At 51.0% G+C, this 15007-nt stretch overlaps 1 protein-coding gene across 3 annotated transcripts in view; it reads right to left on the bottom strand.

Annotated features, from left to right (window-relative positions):
* Positions 1-13889, bottom strand: part of Ptpn14 (protein tyrosine phosphatase, non-receptor type 14) — a 152236-nt gene extending 138347 nt beyond the window's left edge. The window contains exons 1-2 of one of the 3 annotated variants that reach the window (XM_017598837.3): positions 13462-13889; positions 11646-11799 (exon numbers count right to left, since the gene is read on the bottom strand). The gene's annotated coding sequence lies outside the window, so the exon portion shown is untranslated. Of the gene's footprint in view, positions 1-3426; positions 3502-11645; positions 11800-13461 lie in introns of all 3 variants that reach the window. The other 2 variants (XM_039090828.2, NM_001401364.1) reach the window with 2 other exon arrangements.
* Between the last annotated feature and the right edge of the window lie 1118 nt (positions 13890-15007).

Here is a 15007-nt window from a genome sequence, read left to right as displayed (position 1 = left end):
ATCTGTACCGAGTGGCTTACACAGAACTGGTGTTTGTATAGCGTTTGCACGCTCTTCGAAGGTCACTTCGCCTCTCTAAGCCGTTGTCAAACTGCCCCAGTGATATCCGGAGTTCACAGGGCAAGGTGGAGATCAAGGAAACAACGCACTTAGAGTGCTAGACGAGTCCTTGCACGTGTAAGTGCCAAGTGGCTCTGCAGGGTGTCTCAAGTGCCATCGAACCTGCTTCTTATCACCTACACCTGCTTTCCACTGTACATGTGTCCCAGCTCAGCGCCCCAAGCTTCACTGAAGCTCCATTGCAGAAGAGGGCTCCTAGGAACATGACCTCCATCATGAGCAGGCACTCAAGAACACTGAGAGTAAGATACCCTAAGGACCTCCATCTTCCCACCCCAGAGAAAATGCTAACGGCTTCCCAAAGGCTTAGATGAAATCTCTTTGCTTGAACTGTCCCCACTGACCCTGCTGTCAACATGAAAGTTAATACACCACCGTCCCCCTCCATTCTGACCACTAGCACTCAGAACAAACTGAAGCCGGGAAGCCATGAAGGAGCTCCCACTTCTCCATTCCAGAGCAAGGAGCACAGGTGACACAGCCACTGCATAGCACAGGAGTGTCCTCGGCCGGGTGTACTCCAAGCTCAAAGGTACTCCACGGTGTGGAAGGGAAGAGGGCCAGGGAAGCCGGACGGCTAAGCAATGCTTTCAGACTCAACACAGGTTAATGCTATTCTCGGTTGTCAACTTGACTACATCTGGAATTAACTGAAACACAAGCAGCTGGGTACACCTGTGATGGAATAATAATAATAATAATATTATTATTATTATTATTATTATTTAAATCATCTGAAGTGGGAAGAACCACTTTTAATTCAGATCCTGTGAGGTGAGAAGATCTACCTTTCATCTGGGCCGCACCTTATGTTAGTAGCTCATCTAAAAGACATGAAAGAAGGAAGCTGCTTCTCTTTGCCTGCCTGCTTTCACTCTTCACTGGCATTTACAGCCTACTTCCTCAGGATCCCGGTATGCTAAAGACCAGCTGAGACATCCAGCCTCCAGCCTCGTGGACTGAACAGCTACTGGATTCTTGAACTTCCAATTAGTAGACAGCCATTGTTGGACTAGCTGTACCAAACCACACTCACACACACACTCACACACACACACACACACACACACATACACACAGACACACTCACACACATACACACACACAGACACACACATACACTCACACACACAGACACACACACATACACTCACACACATACACACAGACACACTCACACACACACAGACACTCACACAGACACTCACACACACACAGACACATACACTCACACACATACACACAGACACACTCACACACACACAGACACACACAGACACTCACACACACACTCACACACACACAGACTCACACACACAGAGACTCACACACACAGACACACTCTCTCACACACACACGCACACACACGCACACACACACACACACACACACACGTGTCTATTCCAGAACAGAAAGATTATCAACACATGATCCAATAAGTAGAGAAAAATATGTGTGAAGAGAAAAGTCACAATAGAATTACCAGTGAAACCGACAGCCTTAAAACACAGGAAATGTCTGGAGTGACAGTTAACCAGGGTGCTGAGGCCAGCCAGACCAGCCACGAGGGATCAATTGCTGATCAGAGCCTGGATCTCTCTACTGTGTGTGTAACCAAAGGCAATCTAGTGTGTGAGTGTAGGCTCCAAGTGCCTGTTTGTATGTACGCTCACGCATGCAGGTACCCAATACATGCATGTGTACACTTGCCTATAGAGGCAAGATTAACATTAGATCTCTTTCTCCACCTTATTTTTTAGAAGATTTATTTAATGTATGTGAGTACACTGTAGCTGTCTTCAGACACACCAGAAGCGGGCATCGGATTCCATTACAGATGGTTGTGAGCCACCATGTGGTTGCTAGGAATTGAACTCAGGACCTCTGGAAGAGCAGTCAGTGCTCTTAACCACTGAGCCATCTCTCCAGCCCCTCCACCTTATTTTTAAGTCGAAATCTAGACTGACTGCCCAGACAGCCCTAGGAACCTTCCTGTCTCCGTGCCACACTTCCAGCATTCGGTTACCAGTGCACATTAACGAGTCTGGCTTTAACTGTGTGTGCTGGGGAGTCAGACTCAGATTCTTCTGTTCGTGCGGCAAGCATTTTACTCACTGAGCCAATCCCCTGGGCTCCTGGGACGTGTGCACCATGAACTATCTACTTAAGAAACAAAACACTTCTGATGCTCACTGCACACACCCGCCGTGCTCGGCACGCATCCTTGTGTGTCTCTTTAAACCTGGATCTGAAGGGGTAAATATTAAATAATGAAACTCCACCTCACAGGTGTGGCGCACCACGTGGCGTCAGCAGTACTGTCATTTTTTCGGCGGACTCTCTGCCCAGAGTTCTCTAAATGTCTCCACCCGACTCACCAAATTATCGATTTCCATCCCAATAGCACTGCTGGCTACTCTCTGGGCCGATCTCTGCCTCCATGGCTAGCCCCATCAGAGACTGCCTATCTCACGGCTCTCTGCCCAGGACTCTGCTCACATTCCCAGCAACCCGGTAAAATCAAAACTCTAGAAACTTGTCATTTATTGATCAGATTTATATCAGTAAAATTTCACCCCACAAAATGCCCACACAATAAACCTAGAGCCAGTTGGTACAGATACAAACTGCCCACCTAGATAAGACAAATCGTCCTGTAAAAATCCATCCTTAGGAGCCGGATGTAGATCGCTCCTGAGAGACACAGCCAGAATACAGCAAATACTGAAATCCACTGAACTGAGAACAGGACCCCCATTGAAGGAATCAGAGAAAGAACTGGAAGAGCTTGAACGGGCTCGAGACCCCATATGTACAACAATGCCAAGCAACCAGAGCTTCCAGGGACTAAGACACTACCTAAAGACTATACATGGACTGACCCTGGACTCTGACCTCATAGGTAGCAATGAATATCCTAGTAAGAGCACCAGTGGAAGGGGAAGCCCTGGGTCCTGCTAAGACTGAACCCCCAGTGAACTAGACTGTTGGGGGGAGGGCGGCAATGGGGGGAGGATGGGGAGGGGAATACCCATATTGAAGGGGAGGGGGAGGAGCTAGGGGGATGTTGGCCCAGAAACTGGGAAGGGGAATAACAACCAAAATGTAAATAAGAAATACTCAAGTTAATAAAGAAAAGAAAAAAACCCCATCCCTTATACGATTTCATAGCTACCGGTGGCTAATTAAAGCCACAGATCTGTGTCGTCCTTCTCTGCCTCCATCTTGGCTCCTCTCCCTTCTCCTCTCTCCAAATCTCTGCACCCGCCTTACTTTTTCACTGCCCAGTCACAGGCCTTGCCTTACCTTGTGCCTGCCCTCACTTGCATACAGACATCAATCCGCAGGATCCCCAAGAAACATCACACAGCAAGAAAGGTCCTAAGTAGAAGAGTGAGAGTATGAGAACTGGCTCAGAAAGGCTCTCTGGTGTAAAACCGTGAGCAGCCATAGCAGCGGGGCAGCAGGGCTGCAGGGCAGCAGGGCAGCAGCCTATGAAACACAACAGGACACCGTAATAACCATCATCTGGGTCAGAATGCAGGGTCTGGCGTGGGCAGGTCTGGGGAACCGCTAGCTACAAGTGACCAACAGCAGAAGAGGAGGCCATATTGTGAACTACTGAAGCACGGGTCAGTTCCCAGGCAGCTGAGAGGCGGATACAGAGAGGCATGAGAGCCTGTGAACCTGAATCATCAGGGGGTGAAAGCCGAGGACACAAGGGCAGGAAGGTCTGACCCAGCTCAGGGAAAGTGATGCACCAGCCGGTCCAGGGAAAGTGGTGTTTGAGGGTCCCAGGGGATGGTCTGGGCAGGTGCAGGGGGTGTCAGTGTGCAGGATGGAGGAAACAGCATGGGAAATATTGAGTCAGCTCAGGAAACACCTGCTGCCTCACAGAAGCCCAGGCACAGTGGGATATAAATCTGAAGCCCTCGGGGGTCTATCTGAGGGTGTGTTCAGAGGACCTGATACAGCGAGCTGACAAGCTGACGTCTGTAGGTCACTCGTGACAAATCACTTTCATGAGCGCAGAATCTCCTTTCACCCTTTTGCCCTGGGGTCGGATACAGCAGCAAGAACCAATCTCATGATCTGGGGACAAGTCCGAGACCGTCATCACCACCTACTTCAGTTCTGTAAGTAAAGCAAGCTGCCTTGGTCATAAGCAGAATGACAAAGCCTGTCCCTCTTTCATTAAAACTAACTAATAACTGGGTTCAGTTACACACACCTTTAACCCCAGCACTCAGTGGGCAGAGACAGGCAGATTCTGTTATTTGAGGTCAACCTGGTCTACAGAGCCAGTTCTGGGCCAGCCACGACTAGAAGAGAAACCCTGTCTCTACAAAAAGTAGACTGTGCCTAAGAGCTGCAACCAAGATTTTCCTGAGATTTCCACACACATGCACATATACATGTACCTCCAAATACATACACACAGAGCAGGAGTGCAGAGCTGCTCACTGAAGGGGGCCAGGGCCCTTTCCTCCTCAGGTGAGGCACAAGACAACGATGAGCAGAAAGGACATGGGGGCTGCAGAGCTCAAATGCAAAAACACCTCAGCTGGGCCTGATCCTCAAATGTTCCTAAGCCACAGGAGTCTACGACATCCACAGCTATTCAGTCTGCAACATCCACATCTCTTCAGACTTCAAGGATTGAAAACGAGAGGCCAGAGTCATGCTTCTGAAGAATCCAGGCAAACGCAGAACGTTAGGGATCAGATCATTAGGGCTGGAAGTTGATAAGGCATTTGCCCAGTAAGCATGAGGCCCTGAGATCAGACCCTCAGAAACCAGGTAAATGCCAGGTGGTGTCCAGCCATCTAATCCCAGCACCTCAAAGGCAGGCTTGGGAGCCCTGGAGCAAGATGATTTAGCTAGACTATCGAGCTCTGGATTCAGCTGAGTATTATCCCTGCTTGAACACACCAGCTGATGAGAAACTGAGGAAAAGTTCCCACAGAATCTTGGGCCTCCCAGGAAATGCACAAGAGGACACTCACGCATGTATGCACACATGCACGCACGCATACATACACAAGTGCACACACAGACACCAACATGCAAAGAATAACAACATTATCAATAACATCATATTAGATATCTTAGAGGTGTGATTAATTTCCACGCCTGAAGGAATAAAAGGTATATAAGAACAATGATGGGGCTGGGGATTTAGCTCAGTGGTAGAGCGCTTACCTAGGAAGCGCAAGGCCCTGGGTTCGGTCCCCAGCTCCGAAAAAAAAGAACCAAAAAAAAAAAGAAAAGAACAATGATATCTGTTTAAATTTTTAAACTGGGGGCTTAAAGGATGGCTCGGGGGTTTAGAGCACTGACTGCTCTTGAAGAGAACCTGGGTTCTATTCCTAACACCCCTATGGTGGCTCACAGCCTTCTGCAACGCCAGTTCTTACTGGAGTTCTGATCTCCGTGGGCACCTGGCATGTATATGGTAGACATACAAACACACAGGCAAAATGCTGAGAAACATGAAATAAAGTAAAATAAAATAAAATAAACTTTTAAAATGTTTTTAAAGTTTTACTCATATATGGTCATTAAAAAATGTCTTTCCCCGGGCCATTGTTGTTCCTTAGAGGATAAGTAATGAATTCCAAAAAGCAGGACGCACTCCTAACCCTCAAGTCTACACTTCAAACAGTAGGATATCGCTCACTGAGTTTGTAATTTTTTATTTTAATTTGTAAAGGTTTATTTAATTATTTTATGTACAAGTGCTCTACCCGCATGTACACCTGCACACCAGAAGAGGCAGCAGATCCCATTACAGATGGTTGTTGAGCCACCCTGTGGTTGCACTCCCACTCCCACCACCCCAGTTTATAGGGAGTTTATAGGCTAGGAGGCCTTGGGGAGCAGTGGCAGGGAAGGTGGACTTATCTGAGAATGAGGGGTAGCAGACAGACAGGGGACAGGGGATTGTGGGTGGGGATGGAATAAAGAAGGAAATCAATACCAGGGGAGGATGGGAGTGCAGTGTGGAGAGAGGGTGGGGGATGGGGAGTGAAGTGTGGAGAGAGGGTGGGGGATGGGGAGTGCAGTGTGGAGAGAGGGTGGGGGATGGGGAGGGCAGTGTGGAGAGAGGGTGGGGGATGGGGAGGGCAGTGTGGAGAGAGGGTGGGGGATGGGGAGTGCAGTGTGGAGAGAGGGTGGGGGATGAGGAGGGCAGTGTGGAGAGAGGGTGGGGGATGGGGAGTGCAGTGTGGACAGAGGGTGGGGGATGGGGAGTGCAGTGTGGAGAGAGGGTGGGGGATGAGGAGGGCAGTGTGGAGAGAGGGTGGGGGATGGGGAGTGCAGTGTGGACAGAGGGTGGGGGATGGGGAGTGCAGTGTGGACAGAGAGTGGGGGATGGGGAGGGCAGTGTGGAGAGAGGGTGGGGGGTGGGGAGTGCAGTGTGGAGAGAGGATGGGGGATGGGGAATGCAGTGTGGAGAGAGGGAGGGAGACGGGGAGTGCAGTGTGGAGAGAGGGTGGGGGATGGGGAGTGCAGTGTGTAATTTAAGTAAACATGTTTAATTATGTCCTTAAAACCCTCTGTTGTAGTTCCTAAGGAGCAGTTGAAGAGTATGTGCAGGACAGGCCTTAATCTCAGGACAAACCTGGGCCTCAGCAATGAAGGGAACAGTGAGCCGGGTGGAAGCCACAGAGTCCTCAAAGGCCACAGTGAATAACCACAGCTCTGTTACTCAGGGGGTGAGAAAGGGTTCATTCCAGAGCTGAGAATGGTGTGCAGGGAGACAGACAAGCGCACAAAGGATGGTGATGATGGTGGTGGTGGTGGTGGTGATGATGATGGTGGTGGTGGTGATGATGATGATGGTGGTGGTGATGATGATGATGATGATGGTGGTGGTGGTGATGATGCTGATAGACAATGATAAATGCACAAAAAAAGTCACAGTGAAACCCATTTCTGCATGTTAAAAAACCAAAACAACAAAACTGACTTAAAAAGAGACTGGAGAGCACCCCAAGTGCCTGCCTGGAGCAGCTGTGTCAGAAGAAGGGGGTGTTGCCAGGACCAGAGATGCAGAAGTGCCAAGGGGCTCCATTGAGACAGGCGAGGGAGATCTGCTGGGCACAGAGAGATAAAACACTGGACGGATGGTGCTGGGCAGACCAAAGTGGGGGCAAGCGCAGGGGTCTGAACAGGAAATGGCAGCTGAGCAGATGAAACATCAAGTCCAGAGCTGGCCCTCGGTGGGCCGGGAATGAGTGACCGCTGAGGAGCACCCAGCCTCTGTACAGTAACCGGGCAAAAAGATCCAAACGACTTGGTGAACAGGTAAGAGCCCCCCACAGCAAGCCTGAGGACCAGGCAAGGCTGCACCAGGCTGGATCGGGCTAGACCAGGACAAGGCATCTCGCTCAGTCATTCTCAAGACGGCAGTTGCTCTGCTCTCGGGGAAAGAAGCAAGAGAGAAGCAGTGTGTAGGTGCTACCTGAAGAAGGAAATTCCCAAGCCTACCCAAGGCTATGCAGAACGGGACGGCTCCGGATACCCATGTTCTCAGAAGCCCTGGCTGGCTAGCGCGGTCTAGGGTTTCAGATTTATTGCCTCGCCTAACACCCAACTCTTTGGAGGAAAGAGATATGAGAACAAAAAAAAAAAAAACCGAAAAGCCAGAAGGAACTCCCAATGTGGAAATTCAGTTTTTGTCAGTCAAAATATACTCTGTATAAGTTAAACACCTTCACATAGACCATGGCTTAGACCGTAGCTGAGGAACGCCTGATAGTTGTCAGCAATGAACAGCACTTCCCTGTGAGCTAAAATCCTGTAACACAGTGATCCTCAACCTTCCCAACGCTGCCACCGTCTAACACAGGCCCTCGTGTTGTGCTGACCCCCAACCACAAAATTAGTTTTGTTGCTACTTCACAGCTGTCACTTCGCCACTGTTATGAATCATAATGAAAATATCTGTGTTCTCCAACGATCTCAGGCGACTCCTGAGAAAGGGTCATTTGACCCCCAGGAATAGGTCACGGCCCACTGGTTGTGAACCATTGCTATAAGGCAAGTTAGATCTCTAGGCAGTGGTCCCCACCCCCCGAAAGGCTAAGTCTAGAATACAGCCACACACTAAAATCTCACACATTATGGATTCAAAGGCATCTTTTACCGTTTAGTTTACTTACATCAGTACGTGTGTACCTGCTCATCTTGATGGGTGCGCCACAGAGGCCAGAAGAGGGTGTCCGAACCCCGGAAGCTGAGGTTCACACGTGGCTGTGAACCACCAGCCGTGAGTATCAAGAACCATACCCAGGTCCTCCACGAGCCCAGAAAATGTTCTTCAGCACTGAGCCATCCTCCACCACCCCCAAATGGTAATTTCCTGACTGTAAGAGGTTAGACCACCACCATACTACCCCTTTCCGTTTTTGTTTTTTTCCTCGCCGGAATTCTTTCTTCCTACAGACAGACAGTAACATTTGTGGAATGGCCAGCTACTCTACAGGATCTCTGACAAAAACACAAAGGTCCCCTGGGTCGGCCTGAGGGGGGGAGCTTGGGATGCAATCTTGATCTGGGTGGAATGCAGTAGCCTGAGGATGAAGCTACATGGCCACCTATCAAACGTTATGCGTCAGGCTGACAAACCAACGGTTGTGGCAAATAAAACACAGTAGAAAAAGAAAGTAGGAAACACAGAACTGAGGCTGGAGAGACCACTCAGCGGTTAAGAGCACTGGCTGCTCTTCCACCGGTCCTGAGTTCAATTCCCAGCAACCACATGGTGACTCACAACCATCTGTAATGGGATCCAATGCCCTTTTCTGGTGTGTCTGAAGACAGCTACTGTGTGTGTGTGTGTGTGTGTGTGTGTGTGTGTGTGTGTGTGTGTCTTTATGTGTGCCTGTGTGTGTCTCTATGTGTGTCTATGTGTATATGTGTATGTGTATGTGTGTGCGTGTGTGTATGTATGTGTATGCGTGTGTAAGTCTGTGCATGTGTGTCTGTGTCTATGTGTGTGTGTCTCTGTGTAGGTGTGTCTGTGTGTGTCTGTGTGTATGTGTCTCTGTGTAGGTGTGTCTGTGTGTGTCTGTGTGTATGTGTCTGTGTGTCTGTGTGTCTGTGTGTATGTATGTATGTGTGTCTATGTGTCTGTGTGTGTGTGTGTATGTGTGTGTGTAATTCTTTTAAAATAAATAAATAAAACACAGAACCACAAGGAAAAAAAAAAACGGAAAGAAGCCAGCATGGTGTAATACTAGCCCTCTGGAGGCATGTATAGAGGCAGATCTCTTTGAATTCCTGGGCTACACAGAAAAAGCCTTGCCCCACCCCATAAACTCCCCAAAAAAAGAGAAAGGAGAGACAAGACAGCAAAATGCAGATCGATAAGTCATTTATAGCCCAACTCGGACCCAGCCGCCCTCGCCGTGCATGTGCATGCATAGTCCTCACGTAGCACCCTTTAATTCAGAATTATAAATGGCTCCAGGAGTATTTGTTTTCATAGCTTGCATGCAATGTATGTTGAAGGCACTGCAGGTCCAGGCAGATTCAATTTCCTTTCTCTTCCCAAATACAAGAATCTTGGTCAAGCTTGCATTTTTCTAGGCTTTGACCTTGTGACCCTCCCAGCATGCAGTTCTGCAGGTGGGAAATCTGCCCAAGTCACTGTGGTCACTGCTCTGAGGACACACGTACCCCTGAGGATGCCTGATTCCCTTTCTTCGCCCGTTCCCTCCCAGGAGGTGGATAGGGAGATCAGTGAGTAAATGTTTGTCAAATACTTCGGGTTTCTTGAATGAAAGGCAACATCAAAATTTAACCACCTGCGGCTGGCTGGCCTTGTCCTACCACAAGCGAACTCTGTGTTGGGGCTTCAGAGAAGGAAATCAAGGCTACTGGGGATGGCCTTCCTGAGCAACTCACTTCTGCACCCTTCCTCGAGATGGGCAGTGATCCCAACATCCTTTAACTAACCCTGATCTCGGCATTCAGAATGCAAAGACCCAGCACAACACACTAGGTTCCTTGTCCCAGAGAACAGTGGACCGGCAAAGGAATTCTTTTCTCTGCCTTCTTCCTGACCAACTTCCCTACTGCCTGGGGTACTACAGACGGCCTTCAGAATGAAGGGCCACATGCAGCTGCCAGCCCGACATGTTTGCTGTGAGCCAATAGCCTAAAATAAAGTCAAGGACAAAGCTTTATGTGTATGTTGGTACACATGTGAATCCAGTCTGCTGAGTAACAAAGAACGCATTCACGGCCACATACGAGGCCGCCAACACACAAACACCCTCCTGACAGGCAGTACATTATACAGTGTCACACTGAAGTCTCATAGATGCTCTGGCAAGCCATAGCTGCCTGGCTGCACCTTGCAGGTGAAGAAACAGACGGTCAGAAAGGCTATGAAGTCAGCCCACCATCACACTTGTGAAAAACAGCAGAGCTACGCAGGGCCAGAAAATGCTGGCCACCAACCCTGACAATTCGAGTTTGATCCCTGGGACCCACAGAGCGGGAAAAGAGAACCAAATGTCACTTCCACAAGCATGCCCACACATATACCCACACAAAGTAAATAAATGTGAAAGAAATCGCAAGTGGCGGAGTTGGAATTCAAGTCTAGCTGTATTTCACTCTCCCAAACACACACACATACACACACACACACACACACACACACACACACACACACACACACTACAAAGTTGTAGCTACTGGCCCCGCCCACCCCTGGGACCATTCAATCAACCTTCCCTAGGAGGAGGGCAAAATTAAATCTATTTAATCAGTCTGGGAGATCAAAAAGCTCATTTCAGACACTAACTTCCTCCCTGCTGAAGCGTTGGTGTCTGTTTCCCTCCGTCCTTAATTGGCTAATTAAGTATTTCATCTTATCTCTCCTCCTGCCCTACCTCCAACCAAGTGCCTAACAAAATTCCGAGGCTCGGGATGGATCTGAAACCCACACAGCACTAGGTAACCAAGCAATGAAAAGTTCAAAAGAAAGAATGTGTCCAAATTCTTTTTCAAGAAACAGACAAGACTGCTGGAACCCAGGTGAGCTCAATTTGCTAGGAAGAGGTCAATATTTGTATCCCTGACGGGCAGGAACATAATTCAGTCAGAAAGCACATGCTGGGGAAATCCTCAGTCCTAGACTTCTGCTCTTCCACAGAGCAAGGGAGAACTCTTCTGAAAACTCTGATTTCCTCTGAATTCTCTGTGCTGTGCCAATATTAAAAGTCTCCCTTAGGCAATTCTCTTTCAACTGACCACGGAACATATGCACACACAAACGTGAATAACTGCGGTGCTGTGAGTTGGCACAAACCAAGGAGGAGATCCCAGAGGAGACCTAGGACCAATCGGTGAGGAGAAGCCACGGCCTCTTGGTACACACTTCCCTCATGCAGGTCCCACACACATTCCAGATCTCCCATCATGGAAATGCTTGCTCTTGAGATCAAAGATGGGCTGGGAGAGAACCTTGAATAAACACACTCAAGTTGCAAGGAGCCACTTCTACGTACCAGCTTAAGACACCTGAAGGCTGGAGATCTGGTGTCTTGGCCAGGAGCAACCACTAGGCATATACACTTCAGCCCAGTGAAGAAGTCCCTCATAGAGGTGACTGGACAACCTCTCCTGCACCAAGGAGCTTTTTCCGGCAGGATGTACTGGACCCTGCGTTACAGGGATGGGAGATTTCAGTTTCCACAGGTTCAGAGAAAGGAAAGAAAACCTCAAGACATTGCGGAAACTACTTTTTTTTTTTTCCGGAGCTGAGGACCGAACCCAGGGCCTTGCGCTACCACTGAGCTAAATCCCCAACCCCTGGAAACTACTTTTTAAAGGCAGTGATTCTGAGACACAGAGCAACATCCTTGAACTGATTCTCCACATGCCAGCCACACATTCCACAGGTAAGGTGGCTGTTAGGTAAGAAAGCTGTTAGGGACCTGGGAAAAGGAAAATCACTTGCCCGGTGAGCAAAAGGCCCTGACCAGGTTCTGTCCCCAGCACCAAAGGGGAAACAAAACCAAACCAATTCTAAGATACAAATGTCAAAAGCTCCCTCAGGACAAGGTTCTGTAGGGAGATGGGGTGGTCCTCACTGGGATACTTTGACAGAACCAAGGATGGGTCAATTAATGACAAACACCTGTCACCCCCCAGAACCGTGTGGGAGACACATCAATAGAGGAAACACGTCCAAAGGGAAAGCTTTTGATCCTTGGAAGCTACTCCTGGTCACGGGAAGTGGGTAAGAGACTTCCGGTTTCGTTTCTGCTGGGGTGGGGGCTAACTATGCCAGCAACAGTGCACCAACCTGCCCATACATGCCCCGCCAGCCACCGGGTCTCTCTCCAAGACTTTCTGCACGCCCCCCTCCGCGCCCCTCACTTTGCCCAAGCTGTTTCCTCCTCTGGAATGCAGTCCCTCAACCACTCCTAAGTTGAGCATCATTCCCTCCCTCGACGAAGGTAACCCCTTTCCTCCACCACCTGGCCTTCACCGACTCTCACAGAACCCCTCTCCTGCAGCACATGTCCCTATCCGCCCACGGGCTGCCTTCGGGGTGCTGCAGACTCTTGTAGTGGGATCTCCTGGCAGAGGATTAGACTCACCACTGAGTTCGTTGAATGAATGAGGGAGGGAATCCATTTCAAGAAATAAACTTGTTTTGGAATCTGACCATCCAGCAGCAGTCTGAACGTAACTCGCCTCCAGTAGGACCCCGTAATAGCTAATCCGTGGACGGACTAAACTCAAAACCGCACAAGCTCCTCAAACCGAAGGAAGAAGGGCAAAGGAAGGGGATAGTGACAGCGCACATCAATTCCTCCAGAAAAGATAGGAAAACCATTCCCAAAGATTCGAAACTAGACGCGGGGTCACGTGGGAAAGGGGCTGCTAACTCTCAGAACCTGCAAAGTTCGAGCTGGAGATCTGGTCTGAGATGCACACAATTTTTCCCTGCGCGCTTGTCGGATCACCCAAGCTGGAGCAAGAGAATCGGGAGTTTGGTATCACCTCTGGGGCATTGGAGAGAGTGCACAAGGACTCCTCACAAACTCAGTGCCCACAGAGGCACAGGGCACGCTTGGGGCGCTGCGCTGTATTCCCCTGCTGGCAAACACAACAGGAGCTATTGGAGACGTTTTGGCTGAACCCCAGAGTCCCAGACCGCGCTCCCTTTCCAGCTCAATCCTGGAGGAGCGAGCGCCGCACACGAAGAGAACCCGGCGGCCGGCCACCTGGCGCCCCCACCGCGCTCTCCGGCGTCCGCGGCAGCAAGCCCAAGTTGGCTCTGCTGGAGTATCTGCTCCCGACTGGCTAGCTTACCTGCTTACATGGCCCGGGAGTGACCCGGGTGCCGCACGTTGACCATCAGCGAGTCTAGGTCCCCACCACTGGCTTCTAGAAGCAGGCAGAGGAGGGGCGCAGGGAGGGTTACGCAGCGGCCGCCGCGCTGGGCGCACCCGGGAGGAGAAAGGGCCAAGAACCTGAGCACCGCCGTCCCGCGCGAGGGGACCGGGGCGATCGGAGAGGTGGGGCGCAGAGAGGGACCGCCAGCAGCCACTTGGCACCAGATGCTCCACGAGGACCTGCCCTATGGACGAGTCGGCTGAGCCGAGGAGCGCAGCTAGCTGGCCGGGCCCGCGGCCGAGGCGCTGGGCAGCGGGGAGAAGTTGTGCAGAACTTGAGCCTCGGGAGAGCCCGAGCGCCAGGAAGCGCGAGCGGCCGGGAGGGCGGAGGAAGGGGCCGGGTGGGAGGGGACGAGCAGGCGCCGCTGGCCGCGCTCCCCCGCCCGGGGCTCGGCTCCGCAGCGCTGGGGGCCGGGAGGCGGGGAGTGCGCGGGGCGCTTGCTGGGCGGGCCAGGAATGCGTCCGGGGAGGGCGCGCGCCAGCCTCGGGAACGCGCGCCCAGCGCTGAAAAGAGGAGCCCGGGCTCCCCCGCTGCGGGCGCACGGTCCCCAGGGACGTCACAGCACTGGAATCCGAGGAATGCCAGGCTGTGGGAGCTCCTTCGGCCGACCGGGCAGAAGTCGTGCACTTTTAATGGGCTAGCTTTGGAGCGTGTTTTCCTTCCAAGGTGGGGGGCTTGGACTGAAGGGACGTGCCTGGAGTGAGATAGACTGAAAGTGGAGAGGGGGAGATGACCCAAGTCAACCCAACTGTGCGACGCTTAGGAGACGGAGGGGAAAGCGGAAAGGAAAGGACGGTCCCTCCAAGATTTCCGTGGGCAGCTAGGGGGTGGGACGCTGGAACTAGAACAGGCCATTTATTTGAGTGAGGTCTCCAAGCAGGATGCCCCCATGCCGCCACCGCCCAGGAGACGCGGGCCAAATTAGGGTGGCCTCCTTGAGCAGACAATCTAGAAGCTCTCCTCGGAATCCTAGGATCTCTGAGTAGTGAGTCTTAGCTCCGGTCCTCCCACCCCGCCCCCACGGCCAACCAGCCTTTGTGTGCTAGGAGTTGGAATATGTGGTTTTCCCGGTTTGTTCCAAGCCACGGAGGGGCCCCACCCCGCCTGGGTAGGCACTAGGAGGGAACTGCGTTAGCACTTTCGGAGGTGGGGTTACTGAGGCGCAGCCGGTGTAATGGAAAAGGCACTCAGCCGGGCTAGGGAACCTGTATTAGGCCCCGCTGAGTTGCTGGCCAAGTGGTTAACTCAGGAAGATCCCAGCCCCCAAGCCCTGATCCTTGGTTTTGGTAGTTGTAAAGTGAACGGGGTTGCCTGTATTTTTAAGGTGCCTTGGCGTCTGTTCTCTTTCGGAAGTCTCAAGACCAGTCCTTTCAAGGACCCCGAAGTCCTTGTCACCCAAGATATCGTTAAATTACTTCACTGTACAGGCAAGGGATACAAAGCTTCCAGGCCTTATCCTATC

The sequence above is a fragment of the Rattus norvegicus genome, chromosome 13 (assembly GCF_036323735.1).
Source record: "Rattus norvegicus strain BN/NHsdMcwi chromosome 13, GRCr8, whole genome shotgun sequence".
NCBI lineage: Eukaryota > Metazoa > Chordata > Mammalia > Rodentia > Muridae > Rattus > Rattus norvegicus.
The sequence above is the reverse complement of the archived record's forward strand: the minus strand, read 5'-3'. Positions and strand labels throughout refer to the sequence as shown.